This window comes from Alosa pseudoharengus, unplaced genomic scaffold (genome assembly GCF_046254945.1).
Source record: "Alosa pseudoharengus isolate Yale_2024_CS ecotype anadromous, Long Island Sound unplaced genomic scaffold, YU_APseudo_1.1 YU_APseudo_1.1_scf_1, whole genome shotgun sequence".
Taxonomy (NCBI): domain Eukaryota; kingdom Metazoa; phylum Chordata; class Actinopteri; order Clupeiformes; family Clupeidae; genus Alosa; species Alosa pseudoharengus.
Genome location: NW_027468564.1, coordinates 58881285 through 58905526, shown reverse-complemented (window position 1 = coordinate 58905526; position 24242 = coordinate 58881285). Strand labels below are relative to the sequence as shown.

The 24242-nt window shown below is 38.3% G+C and overlaps 2 long non-coding RNA genes across 2 annotated transcripts; both read right to left on the bottom strand.

Annotated features, from left to right (window-relative positions):
* Window positions 1-8532: 8532 nt before the first annotated feature.
* LOC143135022 (uncharacterized) lies at window positions 8533-12927 on the bottom strand. The gene is made up of 2 exons (XR_012988768.1): window positions 11470-12927; window positions 8533-9544 (listed from the first exon to the last, which is right to left on the bottom strand). It is a non-coding gene; the product is annotated as an uncharacterized LOC143135022 (long non-coding RNA).
* A 3363-nt stretch (window positions 12928-16290) lies between these two features.
* On the bottom strand, window positions 16291-20021 carry LOC143116582 (uncharacterized). The gene is made up of 3 exons (XR_012985865.1): window positions 19839-20021; window positions 17257-17389; window positions 16291-16940 (listed from the first exon to the last, which is right to left on the bottom strand). It is a non-coding gene; the product is annotated as an uncharacterized LOC143116582 (long non-coding RNA).
* Window positions 20022-24242: the final 4221 nt, after the last annotated feature.

Sequence of the window (24242 nt, the reverse complement as noted above, 5' to 3'; positions counted from 1 at the left end):
AAACAGTTGCGGTTAAAAATAAATAAAGAATCGCGATGCTTGAATTTTGCACCTTTTTGCTTAATATCTCTAGTCGTATTTATAGTAGACCATTCATATTTGGATGGCTGTAAGATTATACATAATTACATAATATGTGTCTGTTTACGTTTCCGTAGCTACACCATATCTTGAGAATAAAACACTGTTACATTTGTACCGCTGTTACAATTGTACCAGTTCTCCCCTACATTAAAACAACCAGCGGATGGTGGGCGGGTGCCGTTTCGAAAATTGGTCAAAAAACTTTGGTGTTGATGGATGGCTGATGGATGATAAGTTTTGCTATGCAGTTATGGTTGAAATAATAGCCCATCAGCGCATCTCTAGTGTGTGTGCCTCTCTCTCGCTCAGAGGGGAGGGAGAGGCTGAGGGTCGATCCAGCATGGATTCTAAACTCTGTGGTGGATAGGATCTACAATTAGGTGTTAACAATACTACTACGCTAGGTCGAAGTACTCCCAAGTGCTATTGCGCCACACATTGTAGTTCTCCGGTTTATTCGCTTGGAAAATCGCCACGTTTCACGTTGCGTGGCCGTAACATTTCTATCAACTACTCGTGCAACTGTATTTAAGTCAGTAAAACGTGGATGTTTTTGATTACTTCTACGCTTAGTTGCCGTCAAAGCCCGCTAGCATAGCAACATGCTAACACAGTCCAGCCGCGCACCAGAGCGTTTGAGTGCACGTACGGACACGGGAGAGGTATGACTCAACTCGTGAAAGTTAAGGTAAGAACATATATTACTACTGACATTGGGTGGTGTGTTCCTTTAAGACTACACATCCTGTTAAACTGCTTCCTCTGCCAAAAACTGTTTCAAAATAAAAGTCCTCACTACAATATTTCACTGTTAAACAATTTAACCCTTTAAACTACTGAACTTTTTAACTGTTTAGCCATTGTAACTGTTACTTGTCATCAACTATGACTCCTACCCACTGTAGCTAGTTAGCATGGTTAGCATAGTTAGCATGCTAGCAAGTTAGCATGTTAGCATGCTAGTTAGCATTTTTAACAAAATTACTAAAAATGATTAGCTAAGTTAGCTAAGTCACATGGTTAGCATAGTTAGCATGCTAGTTAGCATTTTTAGCAAAATTACTAAAAATGATTAGCTAAGTTAGCTAAGTCACATGGTTAACATAGTTAGCATGTTAGCATGTTAGTTAGCATTTTTAACAAAACTGCCAAAAATGATTAGCTAAGTTAGCTAAGTAACATGGTTAACATAGTTAGCATGCTAACATGTTAACATGCTAGTTAGCATTTTTAGCAAAACTGCTAAAAATGATTAGCTAGGTTAACTAAGTAACATGGTTAGCGTAGTTAGCATGCTAACATAGCTAACATGCTAGTTAGCATTTTTAGCAAAACTGTTAAAATGATTAGCTAGGTTAGCTAAGTAACATGGTTAGCATATTTAGCATGCTAGTTAGCATAGTTAGCATAACTGCTAAAGTTATTAGCTAAGTTAACTAAGTAACATGGTTAACATAGTTAGCATGCTAACATTGTTAGCATAGTTAGCATGTTTAGTAAAACTGCTAGAAAATGTTAGTTAAGTTAGCTAAGTAACCTATAAAACATTAGCTAAGTAGCATGGTTAACATAATTAAAAATCTTAGCATAACTGCTAGCAAACATTAGAGCCGTTCAAACTTTCAGTTATCGTCAAATATCTACCTATGCACAGCCATTAAACTATTTGAATATCAACATTCATTAAACTGCTAGAAAACGTTAGCTAAGTAACATTGTTAGCAGGTTACCATTGCTAGCACTACTATAAAACATTAGCTAAGTAGCATGGTTAGCATAGTTAAAAATCTTAGCATAACTGCTAGCAAACATTAGAGCCATTCCAACTTTTAGTTATCGTCAAATATCTACCTATACACAGCCATTAAACTATTTGAATATCAACATTCATTCAACTTCCAGTCTGTCAACAACTTTTAAACTATTTACCTTCAACTTTTAAATGGTCTACTTTTAACCCTTACAAGCCCGACCGTTCTAATTTCGTTAAAATTTTAACGATGACCAATCATCTAATATCTCAGCTGTCCAATGACTGATTTTATTTCTGAAATCTTCCCCGTAATGCTGACAACATAAGCTTCAATTTGATATGATTGGTTAAGGGGTTTATGGCGCGAAATGTTTTGGATACTTGAAGATGAGTCGTGAAAAAAACTTTTCACTTCAGTCAGTACATTTTGATATTGACCGCCAGATGCCACCTGCACTTCGTTGGAGTTTACCTCGACTGGAAACCACACAGCTGGATAAACTGAGGTAATATATGTTTTACATAGTTTCTAGTTATGGTTCATCTTAATTTGTAGTCATAAAATCATGTCATTTGACAGTACTATGCTTTCTCATCAGCGTCAACATTATGGCATAGCGGGGGCTAAGTGCATCGTCATGTAACTAGCTAGCTGCATTACTCTGAACTGCTTGCAGTATTCTCGTTTGCTTTTGATATCAGTTATTTTCATTTGACAATTTCATTTAAAAACCTGTTAGTATATAACCTGTAAGTAAGTTTGTTTTCTAGTACCAATTTGCTTGTTAGGTAAGCATTATATTGGCAAGTCAGTATAGCATACCAAAGCTGAATAAATCAATGGGCGCCGCGTTTCTAAGTTGCGTTCTCTTACATGAAATAAGTTGAGCGATATTTTTACTCCTCTCAATGTAGTTGTAAAAAACAAGATGTGAAATCACGGATTCTGTCAGAAATGTAGTGCTAATTAACTTATTGCCTCTCCTCGGGTTGTTACCTCGCTAGGCAGTTTGTAGTGAACTGTTTTACCTTGCTAACTTCTAAATGACAAACATCAGACGTGCTTGTCTCAACATTTTCTAAGATGGCATGACTTGATATTCTACTCTTCTCAATATGTAGTTATAGAAAACATAGAAAACATGATGTGAAATCACATATTATGTCAGAAATGTCATTATTGCATTTCAGCAGTTAGTTACTAGGTGAAATGTAATCTGTCTTTATCTTAATGCCAGCCAGGCAATCAGATTTAGGGTAGCTAAACCCATGTGTAATAAAATGACTTTTCATACTTCTAAATATTTTTGAGTTCTTGAATGCTTCAATAGTTTAGGCTACCTCTTCTTGTGTATGTATGTGCACACACGCACACATCTGTAGTTTTGTGATTTTATTTTTTAAATTAATAAAGGTATTACATTTGTATGATTTTACTGTTGTTTCAGATGGAGGATGACAAGACCTACACAGACCTCCTTGCAGGCCTGAAGAGGTAGCTGACTGCTGATGAGCTTGCGCTCACAATGTTGAAGACCATGTGAGGATGGAGGAAGAAGGTATAGATTTAGGTGGCGTGCGTAGGTTGGTGTAGACTGCCACTAAAACACTGTGAAATAGACTTGTTATGTTGTTTTTTATATGTTGTTGTCCCAGGCATATGTGGTTTTACCAACCGGAACGGGTGGGAGGTTGTGCTTAGTAGGCCGTCGTATGCAAACACACAGTGCAGGGGCATGGGACGAAGAGACCCCAGAAGAGTTTCACAGTTTTCTGGGATTGATCATTGACATGGGACTTCACTTCCCTCCCTAATATCCATTGCTACTAGGGAACCAAGTCTCTGAAGGGATCAGGGAGCGTTGACCAAATGAGAAATACATATTGTGTACACTTTTTCTCCATTGACATTGCCGTTGTCAGTAGTTTCTTATTATTTCAAGTTTGGCAATGCAGAATCTGGTGTTGAACCTAGGTTTGGTAGCTACAGCCAGAAAGACTTTGGAGAAAATCTATCACAACAGCTTTCAGCCTCGCCTTCAGCTGCTCCAACTACTACTTTGTCGTCTTTTCATCAAGTACATATTCCTGTACAGCAGGAGCCAAAGAAAAATTGTTGGCTTTGTTATAAAAACAATACATAATAACACTAAAGTAGCTTGTATGGCCTGGAGTTTAGCGGTAGGTGACTTTGTTTTTTTGGTAAACAAAATTGCTGTCAGATTTGGCATTCTACAGAAGGGGATGCGTTTCGTTATGAGTCATAGGTCTTCTGTGTTTAACCTTCAGGTTCCCCACCCCACCTTTCCCTATCCTCCTCTGTGTGTGTGTGTGTGTGTGTGTGTGTGTGTGTGAGTTTGTGTGTATATGTGGCAGGCTTGTTCTATGTAATCCACTTTCAAATGTTTAGAACACATTGATTTTTGAGTGTTGTTGAAGTTGATTGTATTCCTAGCTTTTCATAAATAATACATTTTATAGATGTATATCATTTTCATATTAAACTAATTTATATAAGGAAGTTGTATCTGTTGAATCAAATGTATTTTATGTCTCTATTCAGAATTGATCTTCAATAAATATACAGTATACTTACTTGTTATCGTCAAATATCTACCTATACACAGCCATTAAACTATTTGAATATCAACATTCATTAAACTGCTAGAAAACGTTAGCTAAGTAACATGGTTAGCAGGTTAGCATTGCTAGCACTGCTATAAAACATTAGCTAAGTAGCATGGTTAGCATAGTTAAAAATCTTAGCATAACTGCTAGCAAACATTAGAGCCATTCCAACTTTCAGTTATTGTCAAATATCTACCTATCAGAGGTGGAAAGTAACGAAATACATTTACTCACGTTACTGTATTGAGTAGTTTTTCTGTGTATTTTGTATTTTTTAAGTAGTTTATAAAATCGGTATTTTAAATTTTACTTGATTACATTTTGAGTGAAGTATTGTACTTCGCTACATCAAAAAACCCATCCGTTACTTGAGTAAATAAAAAAGACTAACGAAAACAGAAAGGGAGAGAGAAAAAATCGCGCCCTAAACCACTAGCCTAGTGATAATGATCAGCATGTAGCCTACAACAGGACATGAATCAAGCTGGCGCCATGTCTTTCTGAAAGTGATTGAGATGGAGCTGGATCACGAGATGCATCAGATTACATGTGTAGCCTAACCTATGAAAGTGTATTTTCCGCTATTTCAATGGGTTGTCTCAGTTCGTTTTAGCACTATGATTGCGGAGATATTCAAGCAAACACCATGGGATTTCGTGTTTTGACGTTTGTGCTCACCTTTTTTTGGAAAGTAGTTCATTAGCAGTTGTTTCCCCTCATTTCTCTTTTTTTTCCTGTTTTGACATTTGTTTTTGGTAACCTGACTTCTTTATATAAAGACATTGCACCAGCAGAACAACAATTAGCGGCCCACTACTAGCGATGCTCAACTAAATAAACAAAAGATAGACTACCTTATGAATCGTGCAGGCGGACTAAACCATTTAGCTCTTTAGCAAGGGAGAGTGAGAGTGACCTTAGAGTAGACAGTTTTCACTATTTTTTGTATAAACATCCAGTCAGTCAAACTTTACATTTCGTATGACATTCATTTTGACATTAATTTGGAAGTTAAAATATTCAGGTAAAATAAATATATGGTGGAACGCTTAGACTTTTTTTCAGTAATTAGCCTAAACTTCCAGTGAGTCTATTCGAAATTTTCACCACACATTATATTAACACACATATAAAAAATAATATGTGTAATAAAGTGGAATGACACAGGAAAAAAGTATTGAACGCCTACTGAAATTTCTTTCAGTAAGCCTTTGTTTGTAATGACAGAATCAAGACATTTCGTATTAGTCGCAGTATCAGGTGTGATTTTGGCCCATTGTTCTAAACAGATTCCATGGGTCCCCGCTTGTGAATCCTGATCTTTACTACCAGAACTGTTTAATTGAATTTAAATGAATTGGCTGCCTTCGAGTCTTTCTGGAGCTTTCTCCGAGTGGTCTTTGGCTCTTGGAATTGACTATCCTTCTGACTCCCTGGTCAGAAATATTGCGAGGAGATCCTGTGCATGGCCGGTTGATGATGCAGTGATGTTCCTTCCACTTGCCGATAATGGCTCCCATGCTGCTAACTGGAAGATTCTGAAGTTTTGAAATGCATCTGTAACCAGTTTCATTGATGTTTTGCAACAATAAGGTTGCAAAGGTCTTGGGAGCAGGGTAGGAATTTCACGGCGGCCACGACGGCCATGGCCGTCGTAGCCCCTTGCGTTGGCCGTGACGCCCCTTTGAAAATCAGAGGTTTACAGGCCACGGTGGCCTTGGTGCCCCCTTCTTTAAATATTCTGCTTTGCGTCCTACTAATAGCGATATATATTTAGCCTATGGCCTGTCAAAATAATCCTAATAATCAAATTACGCAGTGGAGAAAGTGACAGCGCAAGAAAGAAAGTGCGTCCAAATTAACCCATTCTTCTCAGTTGAACTACTCGTGAAGTAGCCTACTCATCACACAGACATCACAAGTATCACATGAAAGAGCTTTTTCTCAGCTTTTAAACGATGTAAGCCGCTAATTGCTGTGGTGAACGGTTCGCGAGAAAAGTAAATAATATCATTCAATTTAATCATAAATTCTACTGAAGGTTTTGCGTCCATCTCCCTACCCATTCATCTCGGTGGAATACTTCACGAACCCTTCGTTTAACATATGACAAACCATATATCAGAATAAACAGCAGACCTTACCGAACAGAAAAGTGTAAAGCAGTCCCCTGTATTAGCCGTTCCAGACTAATCCCGTTTTGAATTTGCAGTAAATTTCAACATACATGGATGTCTCCAAATTTGGGATTTAAGTTTTACACTGTGTTTAAATTGTTCCACATTATTTCATAACGGGCCAAATACAAAATAAATATTACAAATGTCGCCTAGATATCGGTAAATCAGAGGACAGCTGATTATAAGAGTTTGTGAAAGTAGCCTTAATGATCACAAAATGCTAAGCATGCATCTAGGCTATTTGAGTTTCTTAAAGCTGAGCTGTGCTTAAATTGTTCAATACATGATTTCATAACAGGCCAAATATAAAATAAATGTTAAATATAGCCTAGATATCTGAAAATATTAGATGATCAGATGATTTACAGTTATGTCAGTTATATGTAATATGTCATGTTTTATGTGTTTGTAATGTTTCATACAGTGATGCAGGTCTACTGCAGTGAATACAACTTTGATCATTTTTATAGCATACTACTGTATAGTTAACTTTGGCCTTGGTGCCCTGACATGTGGCCTTTGTGCCCCCCACCAAATATGCCCAACTGAAGGCCAAGTGGCCTTGCCCCTAAAATGGTGAAATTCCAAGCCTGCTTGGGAGAGCTTTTTGCTTTTATCCATCATGAAATGTTTCTTGTGTGACACCTTGGTAATGAAAAACCTTTTTATAGCCCATCAATATGTAGGCTACTAACCAAGCTTATATTATATTATATTAAGATTATATTAATTTGCACAGATAGAAAGGATAACTACTCTCTAACTACTTACAGATTCCAGCTCGTTCCTTTCCTTGCCTTAGTGCCTTTTCTTAGCGTGTTCAATACTTTTTCCCTGTGTTATTCCACTTCATTACACATGACTCTACTTATGGAGTTGTTTGGATTTTTTATGTGTGGATTACCTGAGTTATTACAATTAACATTAACACAGAAGGCTGCTGATGTGTGGATGCAATTCATAACGTAGTTAGTTCAAATAACGTTTCGTACTTCTCCTTTGGACAAGCACTTTTGAGTCTTGGAAAACACTTTACACTTCCATTTACATCGGGATTTTGCAAATATTCAGAGTCAATAAAATGAGCCTGAGTAACGAATACAAGCAGCTGCAAGTAAGCATGCTAAACTTGACATCCAAAAAGTATTCTAACGTTAGCTTTGAAATACTGCTTGATTGCATATTGTAACTTAACTTAGTTTAGTCTCCTCAATGTACTATGTTGTGATAAGACCTTAGCAGAGTTTACCTTAACTTTAATGCTGCAGTTTTGAACAAATTTGCGCAGCATGGTCACGATGCTAAGCGGATTTAATAGCAATTTAGCCCACTGTGTTCTATGCAGTGCTTCTATGTGGCAACAACCCAGTGGGCATTTGATATCAATTCAACATCAATATGACATCAAACATCGACGTCAAAATTACGTCTAGAAACAGGTCTAGAATGAAAGTTGTATCGACGTCAATGTACTGATGTCAATTTGACGTCAAGATTTTGACCTCCACGATGTCGTTTTGATGTTATTTTGATGTCATACTTTGTTGGCATTTGATGTCAATTCAACATTTATTTGACGTCAAGATGTTGATGTCGTTTTGATGCTGTTCTGATATCATTCAATGTCAAGCTTTGATGTCAATTCGACATTTATTTGACATCAAGATGTCATGATGTTGATGTCGTTTTGATGCTATTCTGATATCATTCAATGTCAAGCTTTGATGTCAATTCAACATTTATTCTACATCAAGATGTCATTTCCATGTCAAGCTTTGTTGCCATTTGATGTCAATTCTATATCTATTTGATGTCAAGATGTTGATGTTGTTTTGATATCATTCAATATCAAGCTTCAATGTCAAATAAACATAAATGCGACAAACATTGATGTCAAAATTACATCAGCATTTATTGACATATATTTTGATTATTTGTGCAGAATACAAGTACAAAGACAACAAAATGCAGTTTGTGTCTAACTAGAAGTGCAAAAAAGCAGAAAAGTGATATACAAAGTATAGACAGGTGGTGCATATACAGGACAAGACACAGTGCCGTGTAGACAGTAGTATACAGTTGGTTTATAGAAGGTGGTTTAGAGTAATATAAATTAAATATGTGCAGTGTATTAGTAGTTATCTTATAAGGGCAGAATAAATATGGCTAAATACTGTATGAACAATGTATGACAACATGTACAATGTAGTAACAAGTAATGGAATGTTGGAGAACATTGAGAACATTAAGAGATCCAGTTAAATGGAGAGAGACAGAGAAAAGGTTTCTTTTAACAGGGTTCCTACACATTTTCTATTTTAAAATCCCATACTTTTTCCATCCTTTAATTTACAAACTTTTTGGTAGATTTTTCTGACCATTCTCGACAATGCTACTCCAAAACCAAACGTTTGTCTCAGCATCCAGGAATCGTTGAGCACCTACATTTGTGCTTTAACATTGATGGTGTGCCACTTTTTAAATCCTCCAACTTCCAAATGTGGCCCATACTCTGCAACTTTCACAACTTTGCTCCTTTCTTTGTGGCCATCTACTGTGGAGTTGCTAAACCAAATTCAGAGGAAGAGTACTTAAGTGACTTTCTCCAGGAGTTGCAGCAGTTACAGCAAGATGGCATTGTTCATGGAGGCAAAGCACTTCAACTGTCTGTGAAAGTATTCATATGTGATGCTCCTGCCAGGGCATTCTTTAAGTGCATTCTTGTTACCATTCTTGTGAGTGATGCACTATCAGAGGGACCTATGACGCAAGGTTTGTTCTTGGGGCCAAAGAGCCAGGTGCGGTTCCAAGGGCTGAAAACTGTTTTGTTTAGGCCAGCTCTGCTGCACTCTGCCTCCACCGTACTGCTGCCACTCTGCCTCCACCGCACTGCTGCCACCTGTGGACAAGGAGGAGTGCGAGTTATACAACAAAATTAGTTATTAGTTGTTAGTGGCAGCACTAGTATAAAACCTCTAAAATCTCTAAAAACAATCACAAATAGTGCAGTTCCTCACAGTTCAACAATTGTGGTTTGGAACTAGGCCTGCTGCAACTGGATTGATAAAAAGCAATGTAGTTGCAAACATCTCACCTGGCTACTTGTATTTGGGAAGAGCAAAAGCTATCAGCCATCAGCATGATCATGTTATTAGGTTGTTGTTGTAGAACAAGAAAAGGAATATCCAGTGTTTCCTCTACATTTATTTAAGCATGGCGTTCCGCCACGGTTTAAATCCTATCCCTCAAGCCCTCTGAAGTCACATTAAATGGGATAGGATTCAGGAACTAATTAATTTAAACCTCACTGACCAGAAAATGTAATGTCTCTGTTTCATAGCAGAGTTATTGCTAATCAGACATGATGTTGAGCAACTAGAATTGTTTTTAAAATCCCGGGAGTGACACCCCCAAGTTTTTTTGTTTTTTTTTCCGGGGGGCGGATGGGTAGGTGGGTGGGTGGACTAGGGGGTGGCTCAAGGACTAGAGTGCCTTAGCCTGGGTTTTCCCATGGTGCCTTACGCACGCGATTTTATTCACGCTGCTAGGCAGCCTGGATTCTATGGACTTCGTTTTCACCTCAACGAAGGAACCAATCACAGAACGGAGGGAGGGCAGCAAGACGATGACGACACGCCAAAGCCGTTATGAGCTATGTACAGACGCATTTGATAGACATTCATAGCGCCCAATAAACGGCTCTGGGCATTCGTAAACCATGTTTCAAATACGAGAAAATTAATGTCTAATTCCCAGACCCTATCTCAATGAGGTCTGACGTTAGCCAGGCTAAGAGCGCCTATTCATGGAAGAGGCATGCATGTTGGAAGTAGTTTTCAGCTAAAGAGACACTGAAAACATGTTTTAATCTGTATACCATTAACATTGCATAACAAAAGTAAAACATTAATTTGTAGAGTACCAAAACCAGACGTCTTTTGAGTGTAATCAGATTATGGCAATCATTTTTACAATTGTTTACAACTTAACTCTATGTCCTCACTTGAACCCATTTGCAAGGATGGACGACGCTGAGTATAGAACGTGCTGGCAGTGACAGATAACATGTAAACGCGCCATAGCAGTGACGAGACGCACACACCATACAATCGGCCTGACATTTTGAGTGAACTTAAATGAACTACCTAGCAACAATTCCAACACTCACAAGTTAAGGATGTCTTCAGAGAGTTACACTTGATAAGCATGATAGGTCTACTTTTGGCGCATCAACAATTGAAATGGAGGGGCAGCGTGACTATTTCGGTAAAGGCTACAATCTTTGATAGGTGTAATCTCAAAAGAAAGTTCACTTTCTCCATCATCGAACTCTTGAATACAGTGATGGTACAAACCAATATCTGTAATGCAGTGGGTAAATTAACGTTACGTTAGCAGTAGTTTTTACGTTTTATGCAAAAAAAATATATGGTTTATGAAACAAACCCTTCAAATTAGAGAGAGACCAAATTAACTGTGCTAAAAAAGTAAAGTGAATGGGTGTTCAACTCTTGAAATAGCATGCATCTCCTTCCATGCAATCCCCGCCCCACCCCCACCTCCACTTTTTTCCCACGCTTAACGGTAGTGTTATATGTAGATAAATTACAATACTTACAGTATTTGAAGTAGCTGCACAACCATGCTAAATAGTATAGTTTTGGCACACAGTACACAAAGACACTTCTGCCATCATACCGGAATGTAAACTATACTCGTAAACGTGCTAATTACCAACCATTTCGTTCGAAAATTCTAAAACAACAATGTTTTTTAATACTTCAAAATAACATTGTGTGTGTGTGTGTGTGTGTGTGTCTTTACCTGGTGAGTGAACTCTCTTGCGAGCTTGGACGTGGCACACATTTGGAATATTCCAGAATGCACTCAGTGTTCTTACTGCAGCAATCCTCACAACACACCACCTGCAAACAGAGGGAGACTAAGATTAATATGTTGCAAAACACACAGAACATGAAAAGACCATCACTGAAGCACTACTACACTCACATGCATCTTAACACATGCCTCAGAGCAAGTCAGGTACATCAAACAAGGGGCAAATAAGGGTTATGAAATGAAGAATATGTAGCCTAACACTACCCTTCACAAACTAAAGATCCCTTTACATGATATTGAGGTGCCACCCACCCATCACATCCATTAAATGACAGGTCTGTTAATAAACATGGCTATATTAAACTGCAGTTCCTTAAATCAGTGGGTAGATAACTGATATATACTTAATTCATACAGGACCTCTTTGCAGTTATAGCAACACTATATTATGTATCAACGCTAGCACTACATGTATTAAGTTTAAATACAGTGACCTAACGTTACCTATGTCCCATGGAAGTTCGCAAGGTAGAGCTAACGTTAACCGTTATTAATTCTAACGTTAACAACTTTCATCTGTGTCTGCTAGCCTGCATGGTAACAGCCATTTTAAATGTAGCTAACGTTACTTTAAATGTATAGCTAACTTACTTGCGCCTGCTATTTCATTTTAAAACTAACAAACAGACAAACAGGCAAACAAACAGATATTCCACATAATAGTGAAGTTAGTCTGCTACTGGAAAAGTTAACATTAACAGCTAACATCGCTAGCGTTAGCTCACTAGCTAGAAGCTAATTCTAAACATGACTAACGGCTTTGATTAACATTCCATTATGAAAACAATATATTTCGAATAAATTCACGTTTTCAATTGGCATACAAAAGTACTGTAATTCTTACCTGGGATATGATGACGGCAGAGTTTGTACAGCTTGTCATTCAGTCAGAGGCATGACAGAAAAGTGACGGTTGATTGTTGAAGTCACTGGTGTTGACTACAGTTGAAAAGGAGCAAACTCAGCGAAGATTCTAGAGTGCTGCGCGAATTTGATCAGGGGTGGGGGATGGGAATTGCTGTGTGTGCGCATGCGCTTATCAAGCGGTGATAAGCATCCATTAAAAACAATCGTGAAAATGATTACTTTTGGCATTTTAGTCTGTTATATTACCAGACTGATTGGTAGAAGTGTCAAAACAATAGTAACATTAGCCTAGTGGGCTATTATTACTACTATTAAGATTATTAGCATTATTGGTTCTCATATGGTGGTCAATTCAATGACGTCAATTCCATATCATTTTGACGCCCTTTTTCCTATGCCTTTTTTCTTGATATCAAATCAACGTTGATTTAACATCAATCATATTGACCCAAGTTTATAGACCAGTGACTACATGTTAGATTGATCCCTTGTTGGGCGTCTTTACAACCACAAGCAAGCCATAGCTTGTAGGCTAATGCTAAAATAGTATGAAATTATAGATGCTCAACATGGTGGTCAAAACCTTGACTAATTCTTGACATCAAATTGACATCACGGTGCCCGCTGGGAACAATCCTTCAACAATCGTGAATCATTTGTTAAATGCACATGCAGAGGAGGAGCAGCGGGCTCGTTACGAGAGAGAGCGGGCGGGGCGAGGAAAGGCTGTGTGAGTAAAAAGTGCAGCTCCATGAAATTATTTTATCTTTAATTTAAATAGTAGGACTAAAACATAACATCAATGTGTGGTGGCCGGTTTTGATTTCGTGGTGCCCAGCCACATATTAGTCAACGTATGGAAAACACTGAAGGTGTAAAATGAAAAATATTTAGCAGCACCCCAGTCAGCACACATACGTCTCCAAGACGTCTGGAAAAGATCAGCTTAATTACATCGCGTTCCATTTAGAACGTCTTATTTTGATCTTACAAACAGCGGCGGCATCTCACTGTCAATGTGTGTAATATAGTTCTACATCTCCTGGAGATCTTAATGTCTTAAATATGATCACGTTCCATTTAGAACGTCTTATTTTGATCTTACAAACGTCGGCGCTATTTCACCGTCAAGATGCATTTTAGTTCTACATCGGCTGGAAATCTGTATGTCTAAAATACGCTTTATTCCAGTATAGCCTTCGTCATCTGCTATAGAAATATTATGTGCTGGCTGATCACCATCTTACCTTCAAAAGGCTGTCATTTGACATCACAGCAGCACTTCGCACATAGCTAACGATTTGATGTAACACATCCTAGCAAGTCTGAATGGATATAAGCACACATCCTGAATGCTATACCAGTTTAACATGGCAAATTCAATTGTGCAGGCTATAGCAAAGTATCCAGTGATTTTAATTCTTACAAAACAGCCATTATCACCATACAAACAATCTAAATTTCGAGAGTTTTAGAGGTTCCTACCATTTTGTATAGTTGCTTGTAAGTGTATGCAAGTAGCCTAAAGGTCATGGTTTTTCATAGATGCTTTTGACAATATTTACAGAGCAAACCAATAACTCAAACACATTTTATTATTTTACAGTTTTTACAAAAAAAACATTACTACACATTAATCAAACATTTGTTAAACACTGCTTGACACCTTATGGTATAGTATAAGTATACTCTTTTGATCCCATGAGGGAAATTTGGTCTCTGCATTTAGCCCAATCTGTGAATTAGTGAAACAGACACAGCACACAGTGTACACACAGTGAGGTGAAGCACACACTAATCCCGGCGCAGTGAGCTGCCTGCAACAGCGGCGCTCGGGGAGCAGTAAGGGGTTAGGTGCCTTGCTCAAACAACCCTCCGGTTACAGGTCCGAAGTGCTAACCAGTAGGCCATGGCTGCCCCACTGAGACATGCTGTAATTCCAAAACTAGCAATATGGTTTCATTTATGAAAACAAAATAATAGACAAATAAACAGACCATTTAAAACAAGCTCAACATTAATCTGGGGAGTTTCAGGACAAATTCTTACGAATTTGTAAAATGACAATGATTTTGATCAGCATGGCCATGTGAACATTCTCATAGCAGTAGTAAATGGGGGGGGGGGGGGGAGATGTACATACATGATCAATGTATCTAACAAACACAATCAGTAAATCAATCTACAGTACAGTTGGTCGTCAAGCAATAATTGGTGGCTCGCATGGTAGCTTTGGCAAGATTTCGGCAAATTTGGTTTTACTCATTTTGAGTAGGCCTAAACCTGCCTAAACTGTTCGCCAAAGGCCATCACCTCAAAGTCAAAGTCAAAGTCAGCTTTATTGTCAATTTCTTCACATGTTCCAGACATACAAAGAGATCGAAATTACGTTTCTCACTATCCCACGGTGGAGACAAGACATATTTTACCAATTTTAAGTCCACAGACAAACATAACATTCAAGTAAACAAAAAAGTAAGTAAATAAGTAAATAAGAGGGCACATATAATGAAAAAAATAAGAGCAGCAAAATTTGGTTGAAATTGTGCATAGACAGTCAATAAAATAAAATACTAGTGCAAAGTCAGGCCAATAAGAGGCTGAGGTAGTTCTGTTTGACCTAAGTAAGAAATAAAGTGGCATAGTGGTGCAAGTTATGTAAGAGCAGCAGAAGTGTTGTGTTTTCAGGACAACAACAACAAGTTGCAAAGTGTACAAGTGTGCAAGTGGAGTGGTGCAGGCGGCCATTGTGGGTCCAATGTCCAGGATGTTATGTAGCTGAGGGTGGAGGGGGGAGAGGAGGGAGAGAGTTCAGCATCCTAACAGCTTGGTGTATGAAGCTGTTGGTGAGTCTGGTAGTGCGGGAGCGCAGGCTTCTGTACCTCTTCCCAGAGGGCAGTAGATCAAACAGATTGTGAGCGGGGTGACTTGCATCACTCACAATTTTGGTCGCCTTGCGGGTGAGGTGGGTGGTGTAAATGTCCTTCAGGGAGGGGAGTGAAGCACCAATAATCCTTCCAGCTGTGTTCACTATGCGCTGCAGGGCTTTCCTGTTGTATTCAGTGCAGCTTCCGCCCCACACAGTGATACAGCTGGAGAGGATGCTCTCAATGGTGCCTCGGTAGAATGTGGTCATGATGGCTGGTGGAGCACTTGCTCGCCTGAGTTTCCCAGGCAAGCTGGCCCCAGCTTGATAAAAACAAAAGTAGGCTCTGATTTAGCCTAGTCTACTGTATGACTTCCACAAGGTGATCTTAAGTTTCATTCTGCTTACAGTATCTCACTGCCACTGCAACGCCTTTGAATGCAATCCGCTGCCCTGTTTACAAATGCTACAGCAGACTTAAACTGCCACCTTGTGGCGATACGTTGTAATAATTTCACGCAGGTGCATGACTCACGGAAAGCACGAATGAAGTGGCCACTTCTAAATGGGACCCACTGTATGTGGTAACAGTCAATACATTTTTTGAAATGTGATTAATAAACATAGAATACTGCACTACAAAAACACAAACATCTAAATTATACTTCCCCCTTCACCCAAATACAGTAATGAAGGTGAAAGGAAGTTATTAAGCCTTAATGGTGCCTCCTAAAGAGGGCATTGTCAAACATGCTACTACTAATACTAAAAATACAGCATGAAGAAAGTCAAGGACATGCATGCCAGCTTCCGCTCATCCCAGTATTAAAGTAAATCTGGTCTTAAATGAAAATGTATTGGCTGTGTTATTTCTTTTTTGTGGGATGTCCAATTTATATGTAGAAATGCACATTTGCAAAGGTGACTTAGTATGTTGTCGTAAAAGTGTCTCTCCTTTTGATTTTGCACTGCCAAAGTGGCTCGTGAAAAAAATTGTGAGGATCGATCACTGCTCTAGCCAGTGTTTTCTAAGCCTGGATGATTACCACACACAGCTCTTTTTAGGGCTGGTTAAGGCCTATAAGACACTTTTCAGGTTTGTCCAGGCAACACAAACTCACATACAATGTTTCTGAGGATTGCCACTCATGTAGAGAACACAAATAGAGGACTGGCACTACACCATCTAGGTACCTACATGAAAGGGTGGATAGAGCACTACCACATTTAAGATTCATTGTCTGATGGGCATAATAGAAAATTAGTATTCCAAGTATGCATCTTGGGGCCCTTCTACAGAGCACTTTCGAAAATATTTTTTCATGATTTATCCTTAAAAGCCTTATGGTGAGCTTACACCATGCGATTTTCAAGCAATTGCAGTCGGCGACTACATTTCCAAAGACGAAATGAAATCATGGGAGTTTACATAACATCTTAACACCAGGACCAGTGTCCCCATGTTATTTTCAGAAGTCTATGGAGTGACCAGAGGTAAACCTCTAAAGGTGATTGTGTGCTCCTTTATGTGTGATGCTTCAGCTCTGCACCAATCAATGTTCTTGCTGTGAAGAGATGTCAGCTCTCCCAAGACGCACTCAACACCTCACAGTGGCACAGGTCTGCCAAGATCGGCACACTTGACTTCTAGCTCGAGTCCTTTCTGTATGGAGCATAAATAAAAAATAATGGAAAGTAAATATACATTTGGCCATCCTAACCACTAAAAAAAAAAATGAGACATGGTATACCCCCCCCCCCCCCAGTGATTAATATACAAGTGTGATTGGTTCAAAAAATAAAAAATTGGATCTACCTCATACGTGTTCAAATAACAATTTTAATGGTCATTCTGAATTACGTAGGACAATGGGAAATCCAGCCAAGCAGTGGAATAAGAAGTTTTAATCTAAAACGTGTTTATGCTGCTGAAAGTGAACAAGGTATATGAAAGATGAGTTTGAAAGCAAAATTCTTACAACAGGGTTGCGCTATTCAGTGGCAGCAACAGCTTCAAGTATCCTCTTCCCAGGTTGACCTCCAGTTGATCCTTGTTCCTCCTGAAGGTCAGGAGCACTTCACAGAGTAGTGTGGTGTGCATCACAAATACTCCTAAAAGGAATCATAAAAGATAATAATTTTAAGGATACAATTTCAAAAGCAGTGTTATGCATGAACCAATTTCATTTTCTATTAACTGTGAATTGAACTTACCACATTCCTAACATAATAACTTCATCTAGCTCAGATAGTTCAGACTCGGAATCAATTTAGGTCCAGCTTGGTAACACATGATTATTGTTTTAGTTGTGATTGAAATAGGTAACACAACATCCACAACAACTGGAGATGGTAGTGATGGAAAGCTGATTATTAAAGGACTTGTTAAAGGTTTAAGTTAGGGCTGAATTGATTACTCGAGTAACTCAAAATAATAAAATTCTGTATTTTAAACATGAAAATACTTAAGTACTGCACTTTATTGTAGAATAACTGCACTGTGAAAACAGCAGTTTTTTTGTAAATTAGGTTATTTGGTAGGAAAGGTAGATGCTGCAGATGCACAAATCTACATAAAATAAATAAAGTTACTTTTAAGTGACTAGGGCTAGTTTACAGCTTAACATTTATTGTGCATATTAATCAATTTGCACTTAAAGCAAAATATATTTTACCAATTAAGTACATTAAATATTTTGTTACTCGATGAAATAATCACTAGAATAATAGATTCCAAAAAGACTGAGCTGCAGCCCTAGTTTATTTGAAGAGAGAAACCAGAAGCACTCACTGTCTTTCTTCATTTAAAAAATATGAACTGAACGAGTCAATTGAAAATAACTATGAAGGTTAATTTATGCATTTTCTAATCACATCACGACCTGAAGAGTGATTTCAAATGACATTCCCCGAACACAGGAGATGGACAAAGGAGATGCATGAAAAAGGCAAGTCATTTTCCTCACCTCTGGACGAAGATAGATATTTACTGAACAAATGGTTGTAATGCATTTGATGGTATTGCCTTCCATTGCTTAGGTGCTAGGTCAACCTAACCCACTAAGTTAGCAAAGGCAGAGGTGTAGCCATAGACAGTAAAAGAAATGGACGAACAGACTCCGTCGTTCTCAATGGGAGGGTACTGAGTCATTTTTCAGTTGGTCCCCCCAGTACTGCGCAGATTCGCACTTAACTTCGTGACGTTAGCCATCGAACTGAATCTTGTAACTCATATGATAGATACACAGAAATTCTTCTCACACTTCCTTCGCCTTCAAAGTTAAACATTTATTTATGTATTATTATTAATATCATCCTCACAAGTGATATCAAGTCGTGTTAATGTTGAAACTACCACACATGATCATCTTTAAAAACAGTCATGGTAAAACAAAACAAAAAAGTTATAGCCTTGAGGCTAATCTTCTTTCCACTTTTCTGACCTACGTCAATCCATCGAAAACCTCTGAAATGATTATCGTTAGACTACCTAACGGTAAAACTACTGTTTTTCCATTAGGTTTACTTGCCTCTATGCTTTACCTTAACATAGGCTACAATGCTATTGTAGGCTACATAGCTTGTTCACGAGTTTCCGTGCTGGCTGGACTAGCAGCTACGCTTCTTATCCAAACAATACGGTTATCTCCCTTCAGTGCGTTAGCTTCCCTTCAACCGGACATGCTAAACATTCTTCTTACGGGAACCTAACGTTACGTACGAGGTAGTCGAGTCTTGTTTTGCCTTTTATTGTTTATGTAGATAACACAGAAGCTAAAATATCGGCACATGATATATGTTATATGAAGTTATGGGAGTTCAAAAAAATCCTAAATGACTGGGCGTTCTATGGGGTTAGCAGAGAGTTGATAACCACCGCTACATCGATGCTTCTACTTCCGGGAATTCGCCTGCCCCCTTGGGTGTAGCCCGTTACAATTCAGCGAAATGATGGGGGAATAAATTGAAGAGTTCAGTGCCATGCGAGCACTTCACTTATCAGATTTTTTAACAGAATACTGCACATCTAAAAGTCGCATGCTTGCCAACCAGCCCCAACTACCAACAATCTGCGCAGACGTTGGTGGTGATAACGACAAGAGACAATCTTTGTTGTATATAGATAGATATTTTTAGATTAATTAAGATAATATTAGATAGCGTTAGATAGTTTAAGCCAATTTTCCCCTCCTTGAGCTGTTGAAAAGGTAAGTGTAATGATAGTGACTACAAAATTAAAGTCACTAGCATGCTAACGTTATTAGCCAACGGCAACAGTGACGTTAACCTTTAGAACGCGAGCGCCTTTGATCTCCATTGATAATGTCAACAACTTCACCTGTCGTTAACGTTATCCAATAACACGACATGTAGATAAATGTCATGAATAACGTAAATGTTGTACTTAAACTCATCTATACTAAAATAAATTTAAGTCATTAAAAGGGTCGATTTACTACGGGAAATCGACCGGTGGACATGTCGGTCCATTCTACATAATATTGTACCCAATACTGCAACTCATTTTTTTACATTACGCTTAGGAAACAATTCTGCTAACCTTGCTATGCCACGTGAAAATCCATCGACCACCAACAGCATCCACCAGCTGGCAAATCCGCGGCGCAGCAACTGATAGAGGTGGGTCGGTCGCGAACGAACTAGTTCCTTCGAACGGGTCTTTAAAATGAACGACCTGAACTAGTTCGCCTTTCCAGTTCTTGTTCGTTCTTTCGTTCGTCGCTGAATCACACTGACCTAGTGCTGCCATAGACAGTAAAAGAAATGGACGAACAGACTCCGTAGTTTTTCAATGGGAGGGCACTGAGTCAAATAGAACGATTTTTCAGTTGGTCCCCCCAGTACTGCGCAGACTCACACTTAACTTCGTGACGTTAGCCATCGAACTGAATCTTGTAACTCATATGATAGATACACAGAAATTCTTCTCACACTTCCTTCGCCTTCAAAGTCATCAAAGTTAAACATTTATTTATGTATTATCATCCTCACCAAGTCGAGTTAATGTTGAAGCTACCACACATGATCATCTTCAAAAACAGTCATGCTAAAACAAAACAAAGTTATAGCCTTGAAGCTAATCTTCTTTCCACTTTTCCGACCTACGGTCAATCCATCGAAAACCTCTGAAATGATTAGTGCCCTTTTTAAAAAAAATTAGGTTTACTTTTTTATTATTATTAGGTTCCCTCTGTGTAATGCTTTACCTTAACATATGGTCGTGTATGCTGGGTTTTGCTTATGAGTTACCGTCAGACAGTAAGGTGGACTGAGCTTCTTATCCAAACAATACGGTTATCTCCCTACGGCGCGAAAGAGAGATTACGTCAAAGCTAGCTTCCCTCCAAACGAACAAGCTAACCGTTCTTACGGGTAACCAACGTTACGGACGAGGTAGTGGAGTCTGTTTTGCCTTTGTAGTGTTTATGTGGATTACACAGAAGCTACAATATCGGCACAGGATATATGTTATATGAAGTTAGGGTATTTCAAAAAAAATCCTACAATGAATGGACTTCTATGGGAGTTAGCAGAGAGGTGGTCCCTCCAGCCTACGTCGATTCTTCTACTTCCGGGAATTCGCCTGCCCCCTTGAGTGCTGCTGTGAATGCCTCTGGCCCAGCTTCCTAAGGCGAGAGCCAAACCAATCGTATGCTGTTGTCTGTATTGTTTCTAAAACGTTCTCATCGAATTAGCCAATGAGGGGCATGAAAGCAAAATCCTTTTAGGCAAGTACCTCCACTCGGCGGCCATATTGCAACGCTTTTTGGGAACTTATCGGGCATCTATTTTGGCAGAAATGCGCGTGCATAAGGCTTCACAACACCAATCTTGCTCCAGCGGCGAGATCACAACAGATGATTGGCATGATGTCTTCACAGCACACCACATGATTGGCTCAATGTATTCACATGTCAACGTTTTGCCGCGGAAGGGTTGTAATATGTGTAGACAACTGCCATATTGGCGTTACAAACTAACCCCATGCATTACTATCGCTTCGGCAGCACATATACTAAACTATGGAGGATTTTTTGAGTGCTGTATCTCCTCATTAGAAAGTCTCTGGTAAAACTGGTTGTTCTGGTACCCCCCCCCAAAAAAAAAAAAAAAAAAGTAACTAAGTAACTTTTACTTAAAGTACATTTTAAATGGACTACTTTTTACTTTTACTTGAGTACATTTTCAGATTGGTATTTTAACTTGTACTTGAGTAATATTTCATCAAAGTATTGGTACTTTTACTTGAGTACAATATTTTCGTACTTTTTCCACCTCTGCTACCTATACACAGCCATTAAACTATTTGAATATCAACATTCATTCAACTTCCAGTCTGTCAACAACTTTTAAACTTCAACTTCAACTTTTAAACGGTCTACTTTTAAACTATCATTAAACTATCTATTAAACTAGCTGTCTATCAACAACTTTTAAACTATCTACTGTCTATCAACAACTTTTAAACTATCTACATTCAACTTTTAAACAGTCTACTTTTATTAAGCAATGCAACCACCATGTCTATCCTAGCATCACCGTAGTAACCATCTCTTTATTATCTGTTTTAACTATACATGATATTTTACATCACAACTTTAGCATTTTCATGCACTGGTAATTCCTTGGAATTGCATTTCTAGTTTAAATGTTGGTATCGCTATAGATGTCCTTCCTATTCATTAACATGAACATGATGACTGACTAAATAAATGACTGCGATGTTTAATAAACCATTGTAGGCATACAAGTTATCATTATATAACATCAATTAGTTTTCTGTAGGCTAGTCTAGTGTGACATGCTTTACACTAGGCTACAGCATAAAAATAGGCTCAACAATAGGCTATCAACACGTTTGCAGTATCACTGTTGCAGAAATCACATACAAGAAAGCATCCTCTTGATTGTTTGTACATTTTTGCATATTCCAACATAAGGAAGCAGCATGAGGAAACTTGTCGTTTTTCTGCCTTATTTTCTAACTACTTTTACGAGTCTGCAGTATCACCAAGTAGCTGTTACGGGTCTGGCGTCCCTTTGTTATGACGCAACTTCCTGCGACGGTCATTCGTCGGAAAATGACTTAACTCCCTCTCGTTAACTTTCAAGCTAAATTAAGCTGTGTTGCAAAAAAAAACAATCAGTCGGAAAACGAGTCCAAAAAGATTTCCAAAAAAGGTTCCGTCAACCTGTAGCACTCGTCACCTGTAGCATACCTCCTACTTCAAAAATAGAAGTAGGCCTATAGAAATGTTTTTTCCGACAGTGCACCAAGCATGGATTTACACATTCACTAGCTCCAAAGAATGTATGAAGATAATACGATTAAAAATGTTTTAACTTCACATGCGTGTGGTTCTAGGAATCGTGCTACTCTGCGTCATTTACGTTCGGTGGTGGTGTAACGTGAAGCGAGACGGCATAGGATAGGATTTACATTCTTGCGTGTTCGCAGGTTCGCTTCCCATACGAAGTATTAAGGCAACATTGTTTATCACCTTGATAATGGCATTTTTAGTTATAATCTTTGATGAAATACATATGTCTACTGCTGATAAAGGGTCATGCACATTTGGTAGGCTGTTCAGTGACAGCTTTGCCAGTGGGCTATAGCCTATTATATCTGATGCAAGCCAAAGGATAATTATTCTGTAGCCTAGGCAGCTAATAATTAAAACTTCTTCATGTGTCGACGATTGTTCATGAATGTCAAATCAACTGTGTGCTACACAGATTAAATAGGCATAAATTGAATTGAAAGCCATTGCATTTCAGATCATTTTATTTCAAAACACTTTGGGACTTATGGGAGACAATAGCCTATTATGTTGATACTAATTTATTTTATGACCACCTACACCTAGACAATAATTTGGAGTGAATGAACTCTTTTAATCTAAGAACGTAAGCTATATAGTTTTGAATATCTATATGCATATCCATAAGTTGTTTTTGAGTTTATACTATTTATTCATGCACTCGTTTTGTTCAAGCATAGACTGTAGACCTATGTGTTCAAGAGTGAAGCCAATCAAACTTCCAATTGATTTCAAAACCATTAGCATTGTTGTTTTAAATGTATGCTTTCATTATTCTCCCATTTCTGTAGGCAATCTATTTTTTTCTCTCGATGTTAAATTTGATGACTTTCGATGAAAATCCTGTAGATGGCGCTTGCCAAATCGAACAGAAATCGTCTATTGTCTTAATTTTACGACATCCTCTTTTCGTCAATATACTGTTTTGGTCTACTGTTCTACCTCGTGCACGAGCAGAGATGAAGCTGACTTTAACCTCGCTTGAATAAACGAGAACAAGATGCCGCTAACTTGAGTTAATGGAACGGCTTCAGCCCCAAGTGGAAGTCTACGCTAGTTCAAGCCAGGCTATTTATGTTAAGCGCCGCCTTCATTAGCGAGGTTGATGGAATATCCCCCAGGATAACCAAGATATCCCGGCTTAATCCCTTATCCTAGTTTTGTGCAATAGGCCCCTGGTCTTGTGAAGCTGTGTGCAAAAGTAGATCAATATAGAATGAAAATATGAGTGCTTTAGACCATTATTTGCCAAGGTATGTTCATGCGTTTTGTAAAATGCCCATGGAAACTCCCCATTGGACTTTTTGTTATCCAAAATGCATACTGATAATCAAATGCTTTACTGCACATGAACCCCTTTGTGTAGAAGCATAATCCTGGTCTCAAATGAAAGGTAACACTTTGAGGGTTCTTGTGGACTATTTAGTTTGTATGTAAGGTGTTCTGATATAGACTGACTACACAAAATATGGAATAATTTCAAAAAAGTCTCTATTTCTGCATTTACTTTGTTGGCTCAATAAGTGTGTATAAGATAGACTATACATCTGTACAACTAATATTGGATAATACAACATGAAGATTCAATTTCTATGGATTTTTGTGAATATTTCAGTACCCAA